General features: G+C 46.2%; 1 protein-coding gene across 2 annotated transcripts in view; it reads left to right on the top strand.

Annotated features, from left to right (window-relative positions):
* The window catches only part of MYBL1 (MYB proto-oncogene like 1), a 489,278-nt gene that overhangs the window by 285,030 nt on the left and 191,515 nt on the right, over positions 1-12,733 (top strand). The gene's annotated exons all lie outside the window — the stretch shown is intronic.

Here is a 12,733-nt window from a genome sequence, read left to right as displayed (position 1 = left end):
TAATTAGGCCACATTTTATATTTCTGCATTTTTACAGGCTTTTTAGACACTATATTGGGTAATTTGTGAATTAATGTTACAGCATCACAATTGCAATTAGAAAACCATCTTGTCTTCTAATCTGTCCTTCCAACCGCTCACCTCCCATTTTGGTGGTGATTCAGATAAATGCAAAAAACAGCAAGGTTAATGAATAAATAAAAAGGCTGGCAAACTGAACATGTTTGCCCACAAAACAGCAATCGCATATAAACAAAATACTCTTTTCACGTAGATAAGCAGCTGAATTAGCCATGCTGTCTGGGTACGTCTTCTGTGCCTCTAGGTGGCGGAGCTCTCTAAGTCTAGCAAAGTCTTTCAGCTAGGTGCTCCTTCTTATGTCTTCTCTGATATACCTCAGGCTCCTCAGTCAGTTTATTTCCGCGCGGCAGTTGGCACATGGAGCTCTGCTCTCCTGTGAGAGAATTTTGTGAAGAAAAGAAAGGAAAAAAAATCTACTTTAAACTTAAAGGTTTGGTCAGAAAACCATCAGCAGACAAAGAATGCCACGTCCTGGCTTTAAATTTTGCTCCTGCGGCAAAATTATGTCTGCCACGGATGGCCACATTCTGTGTTATATATGTCTGGGACCATCCCATGACTAGTTAAATTGTGCGGACTGTGGACGCATGTCCCCACGTGCCCAGCGTCAGCGGGCTGCAAAAATGCAGGAACTACAGCTAACTGCTTCAGGTTCTTATGCCCCTTCTGAGGCCTCGATGTGATCCTCCCCAGGCCCAAAGAGAAAGAGAGCCACCCTCTCATCGAGGAGGGCTTCTTCTGTCGACCCTCCTTCATCAGGACACCCGCAGTTGCTCTCCTGGCTGGGATCAGAGCTCAGAACGGGTGATGCGTTGGCGGCATCACGGCCACATGCTTCACCGACACATCCACTCCCGGAGGACAGATGTGCCGAAACTGCTTCGAAGCGTCGGCTCATCAAAGCAAGGCCAAGCGGTTGACGCACCGGCGCAAAGAGGATTCTGCGCCGAACCTATACCATGCTGGTGCATCCCCGATGCATTTGGCGAATCGACGCACCCTCAACTCACGGATGCACCACCGACGCAGGTGATGCGCGGAGGTGCACAACCAATGCAGACATCTCACAATCAACCCAAAAAGCACCACTCTGGCCATAAGAGGCCTAGGGAAGCGTCGCTAACATCAATGCTGGATCTGGACAGGGATATTTCACCACTTCGTTCATCTTTCACTTCTCCTTCTTCACCGGAAGAAATGTCTTCTACGTCCCTTCCATCGGAAGTGCCTCTGGCTCCTGACCAACCTTTGGATGTTCCACAACTTCTACCACTAAAACCACCTCCACAGAAACTGTGGCCGCTACAAGAAAGGCTTCGTCCCACTCCACCTCAACTTTGACTTCAGGCTTAGCCACACAGGCCATGAACCAAATCACAACCATACTGACTTTGTTCTACTGACTGTAAAAACTATCTCAACTTCCACCTTCGTTACCTGCGGGCCCACCAGAACCTGCAGTGGAGCCAGTCATTCCAGGACCAGCACCAAAGGTCCCTTTCACTCAACCACCATCTCCGAAACACAAATTATCAGATATGGATACTGTATCTACGGGCTACCCCTCTGACCTGGCAGAGGTTCCCTGAGAACCATCTTCGCCTCCAGAAGACCTGACGTATTCGCAGTTTATTGAAAAAATCGGACAACTCTTGAACATAAAAACGCATCGACTTCCTGATCCTCGCCAAGAAATGCTTGGCATATTGAAGATTTTTGACACACCTACAGAACCTGTGGCCCTCCTGCAGGACCTGGTCTTAACATTTCTGCTGGAAAAATCCTGGGTCATGCCACTGACCAGTCCTCCTAAATCAAGGAAAATTGACTTAAAATACAGGATGAAAGATTCCTCCTTTCATAAGTCAATTCAACTACCTCATAATTCTATGGTAGTTGAGTCCGCAATGCAAAAAACTAGAAAATCAAGAATTCATGCTAATACACCACCACACTGGTGTTGTGTCCGTCGCTGTCCGACGTCTCTGCTCCGCCCACCTTACCTCATTGGTGACTCCCTCCGGGGTTGACGGAAGGATAGCTGCTGCGGCGTCTCCAGGCTGTCCTCCTCCGGCGTTCCCGGACCGGCTTGATGCTGCAAGCCGCCATGTTGACCAGATGCCTAAGGGCGTGCGCTCGTGGCCCGACTGATGTACCGGCGTTGGCGCTAACCTCAGGGTGTCCCCCTGAGATGATGTCATCAGCTCCAGATATTTAAGGTCTTAGTTTTCGCTAACAAGACGAGTTAGCAAGGGTTCGCTTCCTCCAGGTTGCTGCGGATGGGATTCGCTCTCCGCATACCTAGCTACGCTGCCTCCTCGGAGTTCACTAGAGATACCCGCTCCTCGGGGCCTCGCTCTCTCTTTTTCTTTTCAGGTCGCAGTCCGGAACCAGTACTCGCTCCTCGAGGGCCCACGTCCCGGACCAGCTCCTGAATACCACTTTTACTAAGAAGTTATTGCTGCTTACAACATTAGTGAGTTTCCATCTATCTCTCAGAACTTTCCCTGGGACCAGGTACTCGCTCCTCGAGGGCCTACTGCATTCCAACTCCTGGGCTGCCTTAAGAGACTATGGTGTGAGTGTTATCACCAAGGACTTGTTCCAGAACTCTGCATATCATATCTACTCACTTTCTTAGTTTCTCTACAGCTCAGCCATACTGGGATCGCTGTTCCAATACCTGAGGGACTACAGCCCAGCCAGGCGCTTCCATCTCACTACTGCCACCTTTGGTGGTTTAATATATTGTCTAATAAAAGAACTAGTGTGTGTATGTCTCCTACACTAAGCCTGACCAGTAGTCCCTCTCAGGAGCTCCCTCGTGGGAGTGGTCACCTGCCACTGGTCCAAGGATCCACCCACAACTATTCTAAATAATAACAGATTACTATCTCCAGCATCTCCGTTAATAACATATTGCTATCTCTCAGCTTTAACAGAGCTCTAATAACAGATTGCTAATTCCCAGCTTTAACAACAGAGCTTTAATAACAACCAGGACCAAAAGACGCTGGATGATTTTGCAAAGAAAACTTTCCAGGCTGCGATGTTGAATGCACGCATCCAGAACCATCAATTCTACATAACCCAATACCTGTTTGAGAATCTTCAGGCATTGAAGTTGTCCATGCAACAAGCTTCACCGGATGTCACCCTTCCTCCTCAATATCATAATATCGAAGAGGGTCTTCGACATTTATTAAGATCCATTTATGAGGGATTTGATATTTTCTCAAAATCTTCAGAAAATGCAGTTGCAGCAAGGTGCTTGGCATGGTTGCGATCCAGCACCATACGGGACGATGTCCATGAAAAATTGCTGAATCTACCCTGTCATCCCGAAAATTTATTTGGGGACAAATTTACCGAAATGGTACCTAAGCTCAAGGAACAAAAGGCGGCCGTCCTTTCCTTGACCACTCCTCATATCCCATCGACCTCAAGGTATCCTTATACATCCTTGATAGCCTACAGAAGGGCCCCATTTAAATCTTTTAAGCCCTTTTTGTACTTTAAGCTTCAAACCTACCAGCAGCCTCGGCAACCTCCCTATCAATCTCAAGCGCCACGTCAGTGTGCAAGGGCTGCATGTCCACCACGACAGCAAGCAGAACCTCCACCCGCAAAGCCTCAATCCGGTCCTTCACCACCGTCACTGTCACAACCCTCTCCTGTAGGAGGCAGATTAACCAAATATCTACCAGCCTTGAATCAAATAACCATGGACCAATGGGTCCTTACAATCATATGCCAGGGTTACACCCTTCACTTTTCATCCCTCCCAACCCTTCCTCATTGGGTACCATAGAAGCAATTAATATCTCACAAAGAACCTCTGTTGAAAGAATTTCAAATGCTTCTGTACAACAATTGCATTCAGAAATTACCTTCCGAAGGATTCCGTCAAGGATTCTACTCCCAATATTTCCTAATTCCCAAGAAATCGGGAGGTCTGTGTCCAATCTTGGATCTGCGTTCCCTCAACAAACCCTCTACAGGGAGAAATTCAAAATTACTTCATTCAAATCCATCCTTCCCTATCTTAAGTCAGGGGATTGGATGTGCTTGCTAGATCTGAAGGATGCGTATGCACATATCGCAATGCATCCCAGTTCCTGGTGGTACCTATGCTTCCAATGGACCACCAGCACTTTCAATACAAAGTCCTTCCATTTGGCCTTTCTTCTGCCCCCAGAGTTTTTACCAAGTGTCTTGCAGTGGCGGTGGTGCACCTTCGTCATCAGGGGGCTCAAATATTCCCTTACCTGGACGATTGGCTTATAGTAGCACCCAATCGGGACCTACTGAGATCCAATCTTCTCCTCACGATTTCCTGCCTCGACAACCTAGGTCTGCTCATCAATTACGAAAAGTCAAACCTAGAACCCACTCAGACATTACAATTCATAGGTGCTTTCATTGACACGATTCAGGACAAGGCTTTTCTCCCTCATCTGAGAGCTCTAGCCCTCTCCACTCTGGCTACAGATCTACTACACAGCACATCAGTAACAGCTCACCAGATACTAACTGTTCTGGGGCACATGGCAGCAGCCATATATGTGGTCCCTCACACACGTCTACATATGCGTCGGCTACAATGGGGCCTAAAGTCACAATGGGTTCAATTCCTTCATCTACTGTCTACTCCAGTTACCTTGACAGACAGTATGAAAAAAGACCACCATCCAGTGGTGGCTTTCTCCATCAACACTACAGATGGGCTCACCCCTAAGACCCCTTTGACATCAGATAATACTCACCACAGATGCGTCCCCCAAGGGTTGGGGAGCTCATCTAGATCACTTAACGACTCAAGGTCTATGGATTGCATACGAAAGGACACAACACATAAACCTACTAGAGCTCAAAGCAGTAAAAAAACGCCCTTCGAGCCTTCGAAGAATTGTTACGAGGGAAGATAGTAATGATTCACACGGACAACCAGGTGACCTCTCCCCTACCCCCTTACCCAAATTATCCTCTTTGTAAAAAATGTACTTGTATATAATATTTGTATATAATTTTACTGCCTATATATAATCATGCTCCCACGCTTATAATCATTTCACCTAGCTTATATTTTTCTTGTACAATAATTTCCCTTCATGTTTCCCCCCTCTTACCACTCCCCAGTTCTTTAATCAGTTTCAATGTAAAGCCCTGTTGGCCAGTTTTATGTTACATGGAAACCGATGTGATGTTTGCATAACGAACTTCGGTATAAAAATTTTTTTTAAATAAATAAATACTTAAACAAAGGAGGAGGGTCCGGTTCTTGGAACCTCTGCAAAGAAACTGTCCTGATCCTGGAATGGGCTCACCAGAGATACATTTCTCTTCAAGCAACTTATCTGCCCGGCATCCAAACTCCAGAGCAGACAAGCTCAGCAGAATTTTTCATCCCCACGAGTGGGAACTAGAACAGGCAGTAGTTCAACACATCTTCTCCATATGGGGTCTCCCTACTATAGACCTCTTTGCAACAGAGAACAAACAGGAAACTGGAAACCTTTTGTTCAGTCTACCCGAGCCCTCGCCAACTCGCTGTGGACGCCTTTCTAGTGAGTTGGTCTCACGACCTCCTTTTTGCATTCCCTCCGATTCCCTCATATCCCGTATGATCCAGAGATGCATAGAAGACCGAGCGGATTTAATTCTAATAGAACCAGCATGGCCCAGACAACCCTGGTACAGTTACCTATTACACCTATCAATTTGCGACCCCATACCCCTGGGCAGCAGCCTCCCACTACTCACCCAGGTCAAGGGATCTCTTCTTCACCCGCTTCACTCGTCCCTACACCTCACGATGTGGAGATTCAATGGATCGCATACCAACACCTAGACATTTCACCATATTTTCAGGATATCTTACTTTCTTCTAGGAAACAGTCAACAAGAATTAGTTACAATAGAAAATGGGCACGCTACGCTTCCTGGTCTTCAACCAGGGATCTTGACCCTTTATCTTGTTCACTGAACAACTTCTAGCCTACCTCCATTTGCTCTACATGAGAGGCCTTGCAACATCATCACTTCGGGTCCATTTAAGCGCTATAGCAGCTTACCACAAACCTCTCAACGGAAGCCCCATCTCATGTCATGAACTAGTATCCAGATTCATGAAGGGTGCCCTACGCCTATGTTTGCCTTTACAGAAACCACCAGTACAGTGGGACGTTACTATCGTCATTAAGCAACTAATGCTTCCACCCTTTAAACCATTAGACACTTGTCATCTCCGATACCTGTTATGGAAAGTACTCTTTCTAGTAGCTTTAACTTCTGCACGATGGGTTAGTGAATTACAGGCCTTAGTTCACTACCTCCCTTATCTTCAGTTTTACCATGACAAAGTGACTTTGCGAACTCACCCCAAATTCTTACCAAAGGTGATTTCCAGTTTCCACATCAACCAAACCATAATCTTACCCATTTTTCAGCCAAAACCTCATGCGAATGATAATGAGAAAAACTCCACACTTTGGACTGCAAGCGTGTGCTTGCCTACTATAAGCAGTGCACCCATTCACCTACCAGACCAGCTCAACTTTTTCTTTCCTTCAATCCAAATGCACAAGGACGTCCAGTAACGAAAAGAACTCTATCCATCTGGATATCCAATTGCATTTGATTCTGCTACCAGCAACGCTCGTAAACTCTACCTACAACTCTGAAAGCGCACCAAGTATGTGCACTAGCAGCCTCAATGGCTCATCTACATGATGTTCCGATCAAAGACATTTGTAAAGCGGCAACATGGTCGTCGCTACACACTTTCACATCCCATTACTGCTTGGATAAACGGGCAAAGGATGATGCAATAATGGGCCAGACTATCCTACAGAAGAGCACATGTTCCTCACACATACAGCCTTCATAGGACCTGTCCACCACGAACTTTGGAATTGAGCTACACTTTAACTCTCTCATGCTCAATACATCAGCTGGGGACTCCCAGACAGCGTGGCTAATTCAGCTGCTTATCTACGTGAAAAGAGCAAGTTTGCTTACCGTAAACGGTGTTTTCCATCGATAGCAGATGAATTAGCCATGTTGACCCCCCCGCCTCCCCGGACATTTCCAGCATACACTGCACTTGCTTTAATACTGACTGAGGAGCCTGAGGTATATCAGAGAAAGATATAAGAGGGAGCACCTATCTGAAAGACTTTGCTAGACTTAGAGAGCTCCGCCACCTAGTGGCATGGAAGACGTTCCCAGACAGCATGGCTAATTCATCTGCTATCTACGGAAAACACCATTTACAGTAAGCAAACCTGCTCTTCTGTTAATTTGCACCTTCATTGTCAAAATGTTTGCAATTCTTCGTGGACTGCTGGCCCAGTGTCTCCTCAGACCGATGGGTCTTGTCCATCGTTTGTCGAGGGTACCAGCTGAATCTTTGGGGTGTCCCTCTGGACTCAACCCCGTGTTCCTCTTGGGATCTGTCCTCGCATCAGGAAATACTCTTGACGGAGCTCTCCACCCTAGTATTGGCCAGAGCAGTTGAACCCATTCCGCTGCAGCAGGTGGGGGTGGGGGTTCTAATCTCACTATTTCCTTATTCCAAAGAGAACCTGAGGTCCTTGAATAGGTTTCTCAGAAGAGAAAAGTTCAAAATGGTCTCTCTGGGTATCCTGATTCCCCTCCTGGAAAAGAGGGTACTGACTTTGCTCCCTCGATCTGAAGGACACGTATGCCCACATCGAAATCTTCCCTGGTCACAGGAAATATCTTCGGTTCGTTGAGGGAGAGGCATTTCCAGTACAGGGTGTAGCCATTCGGCCTCACCTAAACTGCACAGTCTTCACCAAGTGTCTGATGGTATTGGGGGCACACCTCCACCATCTGGGGTGCAGGTGTTTCCCTACTTGGAGATTGGCTGGTCAAGAGCGCCACCCAAGAGGGAGTGCTTTGATCCCTGCACTTGACCATTCAGGTGTTGGAGTCCCTGGGTTTTGTCATCAACTACCCGGTCTCATCTTACCCTTTGCCTCAGTTGAGTTTTATCAGTGCCTGGCTGGACACAGCTGAAGCCAAAGCTTATCTTCCTCACAACTGGGCACTTACATTGGCGTACCTTGCGGGAGTTGGGCTTCGGAGCCGGCAGGTCTTAGCCCGTCATATGATCCAACTGCTGGGTCATATGGCCGTGACCATCCATGTTACTCCCTTGGCTCGCTTGCATATGCACAGAGCTCAATGGATATTATAGTCCCAATGGCAACAAGCCACTCAGGACCTTCTTGTCTTGGTGAGAGAGCCTGCCCAATTTGGGGCAAGGGGTTCCGTTTTGGTGTCCCCCCTACCCATTTTGTACTTATCATGGGTGCAACCACTCTGGGTTGGGGCGTCCATGCGGAGGGGCTCCACAGGAAGCTCAGTGTCAGATCAATTTCCTGGCGCTTCGGGTGAACAGTTACGTGCTGTGGGCATTCAGGGATCACCTGTCCAACAAAAGCGGTCCTGATTCAGACCGACAACCAAGTGGCGATGTGGTACATCAAGAAACATGGAGGAATCAGGTCTTTCCTCTGTGACAGGAGGCAGTTCAAATTTGGTCATGGGCTCAGTCTAAAGGCATCATGCTATGAGCCATGTACCTGGCCAGGAAGGAGAATGTGGTGGCGCGTCGGCTGAGTCGAGCCTTCCAGCCCGACGAGAGATCCCTGAATCAGGAGGTAGTGGATTGGATCTTCTATCTCTGGGGAACCCCAGACATGGATCTCTTCACCTCCCCTTGCACCTGCAAGATGGAAAAAGTCTCTCTCTACAGGAAAGATGGCAAACCATTCTCAGATGCTTTTGCCCGTCATTGGGACAAGGTCCTTCTGTATGCGATTCCTCCGCTTCCACTGGTGATGAAGGCTCTACTGAAGCTCCAGCAAGACAGGAAGAACATGATCTGCCATAGCCCCTCATTGGCTAAGGCAGATCTGGTTCCGCTCCTGCGGGATCTCTCTGTCCGGGAAACAATTGGTCTGAGAACTTCCCCCGAGCTTGTCTCTCAGGATCAGGTCAGGCTGCGCCATGCTAAACTCAGGGCGATGTCCCTGATGACTTGGATGTTGAGAGGCTAATCCTGCAGCCCCTTGCCCTGTCTGACGATGTGTCTCGGGTTCTGGTAGCTTCCAGGAAGCCTTCCACCAGGAAGTCTTATGGCCTGAAGTGGAGGAGGTTTTCTGTGTAGTGTGAGCATCGTGGTTTAGATCAGTTCTGCTCCACATCGAGGCTACTTGACTATCTGCTACATCTTTCGGATGCTGGCTTGAAGACCAAGTCAGCCAGGGTACATCTGAGTGCCATCTAGGCATACCACCAAGAGGTGGATGGTTCGCCCATCTCCGTGCAACCCATAATGGGGCATTTTATGCAAGGTCTGCTTCAGTTGAAGCCTCCCCTGTGGCCTCCTGCTATGTCCTGGGACTTTAATGTGGTGGTGGCATGGCTCATGAAGGATCCTTTCGAGCTACTGAGCACCTGTAACTTGAAGTACCTGACCTAGAAGGTCATGTTTTTAGTTATGGTCACTTCGGCGTGCAGGGTCAGTGAGCTTCAGGTGTTGGTGACGTATCCACCATACATGAAGTTCTTTCATGATAGGGTGATTCAGAGTACGCACCCTAAACTCATGTCTAAGGTGGTGATGGATTTCAAGTCGTCCTGCCCACCTTTTTTTTTCCCAAGCTTCATTTGCACCAGGGCAGACAGGCTCTGCACAGCTTGGATTGCAAGAGATCCCTGGCCTTCTACCTGGAGCAGACAGCAGGCCACATGCAGTCCATGCAACTCTTCATCTCATTTGATAAGAACAGATTAGGAGTTGTGGTTGCCAAGCAAACCCTGTCTAACTGGCTGGTGAATTGCACATCCTTCTGCTATGCACAAGTGGGAGTGCAGCTTGGGAGCCAGGTCAAGGCTCATTCTGACAGAGCCATGGCGGCTTCAGTGGCCCATTTGAGAGCGGTCCCCGTGACTGAGATCTGCAAGGCTGCAACATGGAGTTCCTTCCACACTTTTGCCACTCACTACTGTTTGGACAGGGATGGCTGACAGGATAGTAGTTTTGGCTAGTCTGTCCTCCGGAATCTCTTTCAGCTGTAGAACCCATCTCTTCCTGTCTAAGGCCCTTTTTTCGGGTTCAGGATGTTTTCCTGCTGTTACCAACAGCACCTGTTTTGTTGTGCCTGTTACCACCTGGTTGGGTGCCTGTTGGTCTTGCTTGTTGTTCAGGAACAGCCTGTAGTTAGGGATTCACCCATATGTAAGGACTGCCACCCTGCTTGTCCTAGGAGAAAGCAGAGTTGCTTACCTGTAATAGGTGTTCTCCAAGGATAGCAGGATGTTAGTCCTCACGAAATCTCCTTTGGGTTTCTCCTTTGTTTATTTTATTTTTTCGTAATTCTATGTTATGAGACTAGACAGGTATCTAGCATGGATGCGTGGTTCGTGGCATGCTAGGCATGTTTTCCGTGCCGGGCTCCATCTGATGATGTTGCCCATGTGTAAGGACTAACATCCTACTGTCCTAGGAGAACACCTGTTACGGGTAAGCAACTCTGCTTTACTTCAGAGAGAGCATCAGTGTCTAACCAGGTACTATAAAGTTTAGCCATGGGATTCAAAAGCAAATACTTTATAATATTCAGATCCTAGCCTATCCAACCCAGACACTTTCCCCAATTTCAACCTATGAATAGCTGTGAAAATTTTCCCATCAGTTATTGGCTTGTTAATGTCCACTAGCGTATCTGGAGGAAGCAACTACCATTTAATATCCTGAAAAAATGTATCTCTGCTTTCATCATCATCCCCTTGAGCGCTATACAAGGTCCTGTAAAAATCTAAAAAAAAATTTCTGAAATTTGTTTAGTATGCTGAATCTTACCTGCCTTATCTTTTATTCCAGTAATATCAGCTGTCTGCCCTTTTATCTTTACCAAATTGGCTAAACGTTTGCTTGGGTGATTGCTATATTTATATAATATTTGTTTAAAGAAAGACAGGGACTTCCTAGCTCTTTTAAAGAGAAAGGTATTAAGCGCAGCCCGTGCAGAATCCCATTCCTGGTTATAATCTGTAGACATCGTATTCACATGCTGGCTCTGAGCTTGTTTGGCTAGTATTGTGAGCTTTAAAATTTCAGCATTGCAAATTTTTGGTTATCATCTGTAGACATCGTATTCACATGCTGGCTCTGAGCTTGTTTGGCTAGTATTGTGAGCTTTAAAATTTCAGCATTGCAAATTTTTGTTTGCTTGGCCACATAAGCAATCCTATGATCACGCATAACTACCTTAGCTATTCCCACAACAGTAATGGCAACATTTGATCTTTATCGTTATACTCTATGAATTCCCGCCATTTATCCTATAAGAAACCATGAAATTCCTGATCTTGAAATAAATTTGGATCCATCCGCCAATTACATGCTTTTCAAGAAGCATCCCTCAGTTCCAGTCCCATCAAAACATGTGCATGGTCAGAAATCAATATTGTACCAATCTTTGCATTGGTTACCTTAGAAAATATATCTGTAGAAATCAAGATATAATCCAAACGAGAATAACACTTGTAGGTGTTAGAATAGAACTTACAGTCTTGTTCTCCCCAGTGCAAGACACACCATATATCTGGGAGACCTAACTCTTTAACCACTAAGTTGATTCCCATATTTTTTCCTCCATTTTATATTCCCTGGCTGGTTTACAGTCAATACGAGAATCTGCAACCACATTGAAACAACCCCCCCCCCCAAATGATCTTGTATGGGGAACTGAAGCAAGTTGCTTATGATCCTAGAAAAAATATCTGGCGAGTACACATTGGGTGCATAAATATTATATAATGCCACCTTCTGACCATACAGTTGCCCCAGTATCAATACAAATCTGCCTTCCCCATCTGAAAATTGGTGGACTAATACAAGCAAAATCTACTTATGAACTAAAATAGCCACTCCCTGTTGCCTTCTTGAGTAGGAAGAGAAATAACATTGCCCAACCCATTCCCCTTTGAGTTTAGAATGCTCTTTATCAGAAAGGTGTGTTTCTTGGATCATAACTGTGGGCTTTTTGTTTGAGAAACAGACAATTTCTTCTGTTTTATTGGGGAATGGATACAGTCAACATTTAAGGGCGTATACATTCACCTTAACCGTTGTCCCTCAGTGAAAAGAAAAGACCTACTGACCTGTCAAGGCAGGTTGTGAAATAGCCTCTAAAAGGACCCAGATGCCTCCCAGCCCTAGCACCTAGGTAGCCGTAAAACCATTCCGTAAAATGAGAAGTCTCACAGATCTCATCAGTAGCAGGATTATACATCATATGGTTCATTATTTTACCTCTCGAGGTTGCATATTCATCCATTCAAACAATCTTACATCTACACCCCTCATCCATACTCAACCAAAAAATATTCACTCCTTCAACTTCCTTACCCCACTCCTCCAAGGGGACCACAAACCCCAATTCTGCTTAAATTCTTATCGGTTTGTGCCCATATAAGACTCCCTTTAAACCATTTAGTTTTATATTCAACAATAATATGATATCATACTAAACAAAACATTAGAAGAATGACCCAGTTACATAATTTTACAAAATAAATTCAAGGCATGGGAGATCATGGCTCGAAATGGACC

This window comes from Rhinatrema bivittatum, chromosome 2, assembly GCF_901001135.1.
Source record: "Rhinatrema bivittatum chromosome 2, aRhiBiv1.1, whole genome shotgun sequence".
NCBI classification, from domain to species: Eukaryota; Metazoa; Chordata; class Amphibia; order Gymnophiona; family Rhinatrematidae; genus Rhinatrema; species Rhinatrema bivittatum.
The sequence above is the reverse complement of the archived record's forward strand: the minus strand, read 5'-3'. Positions and strand labels throughout refer to the sequence as shown.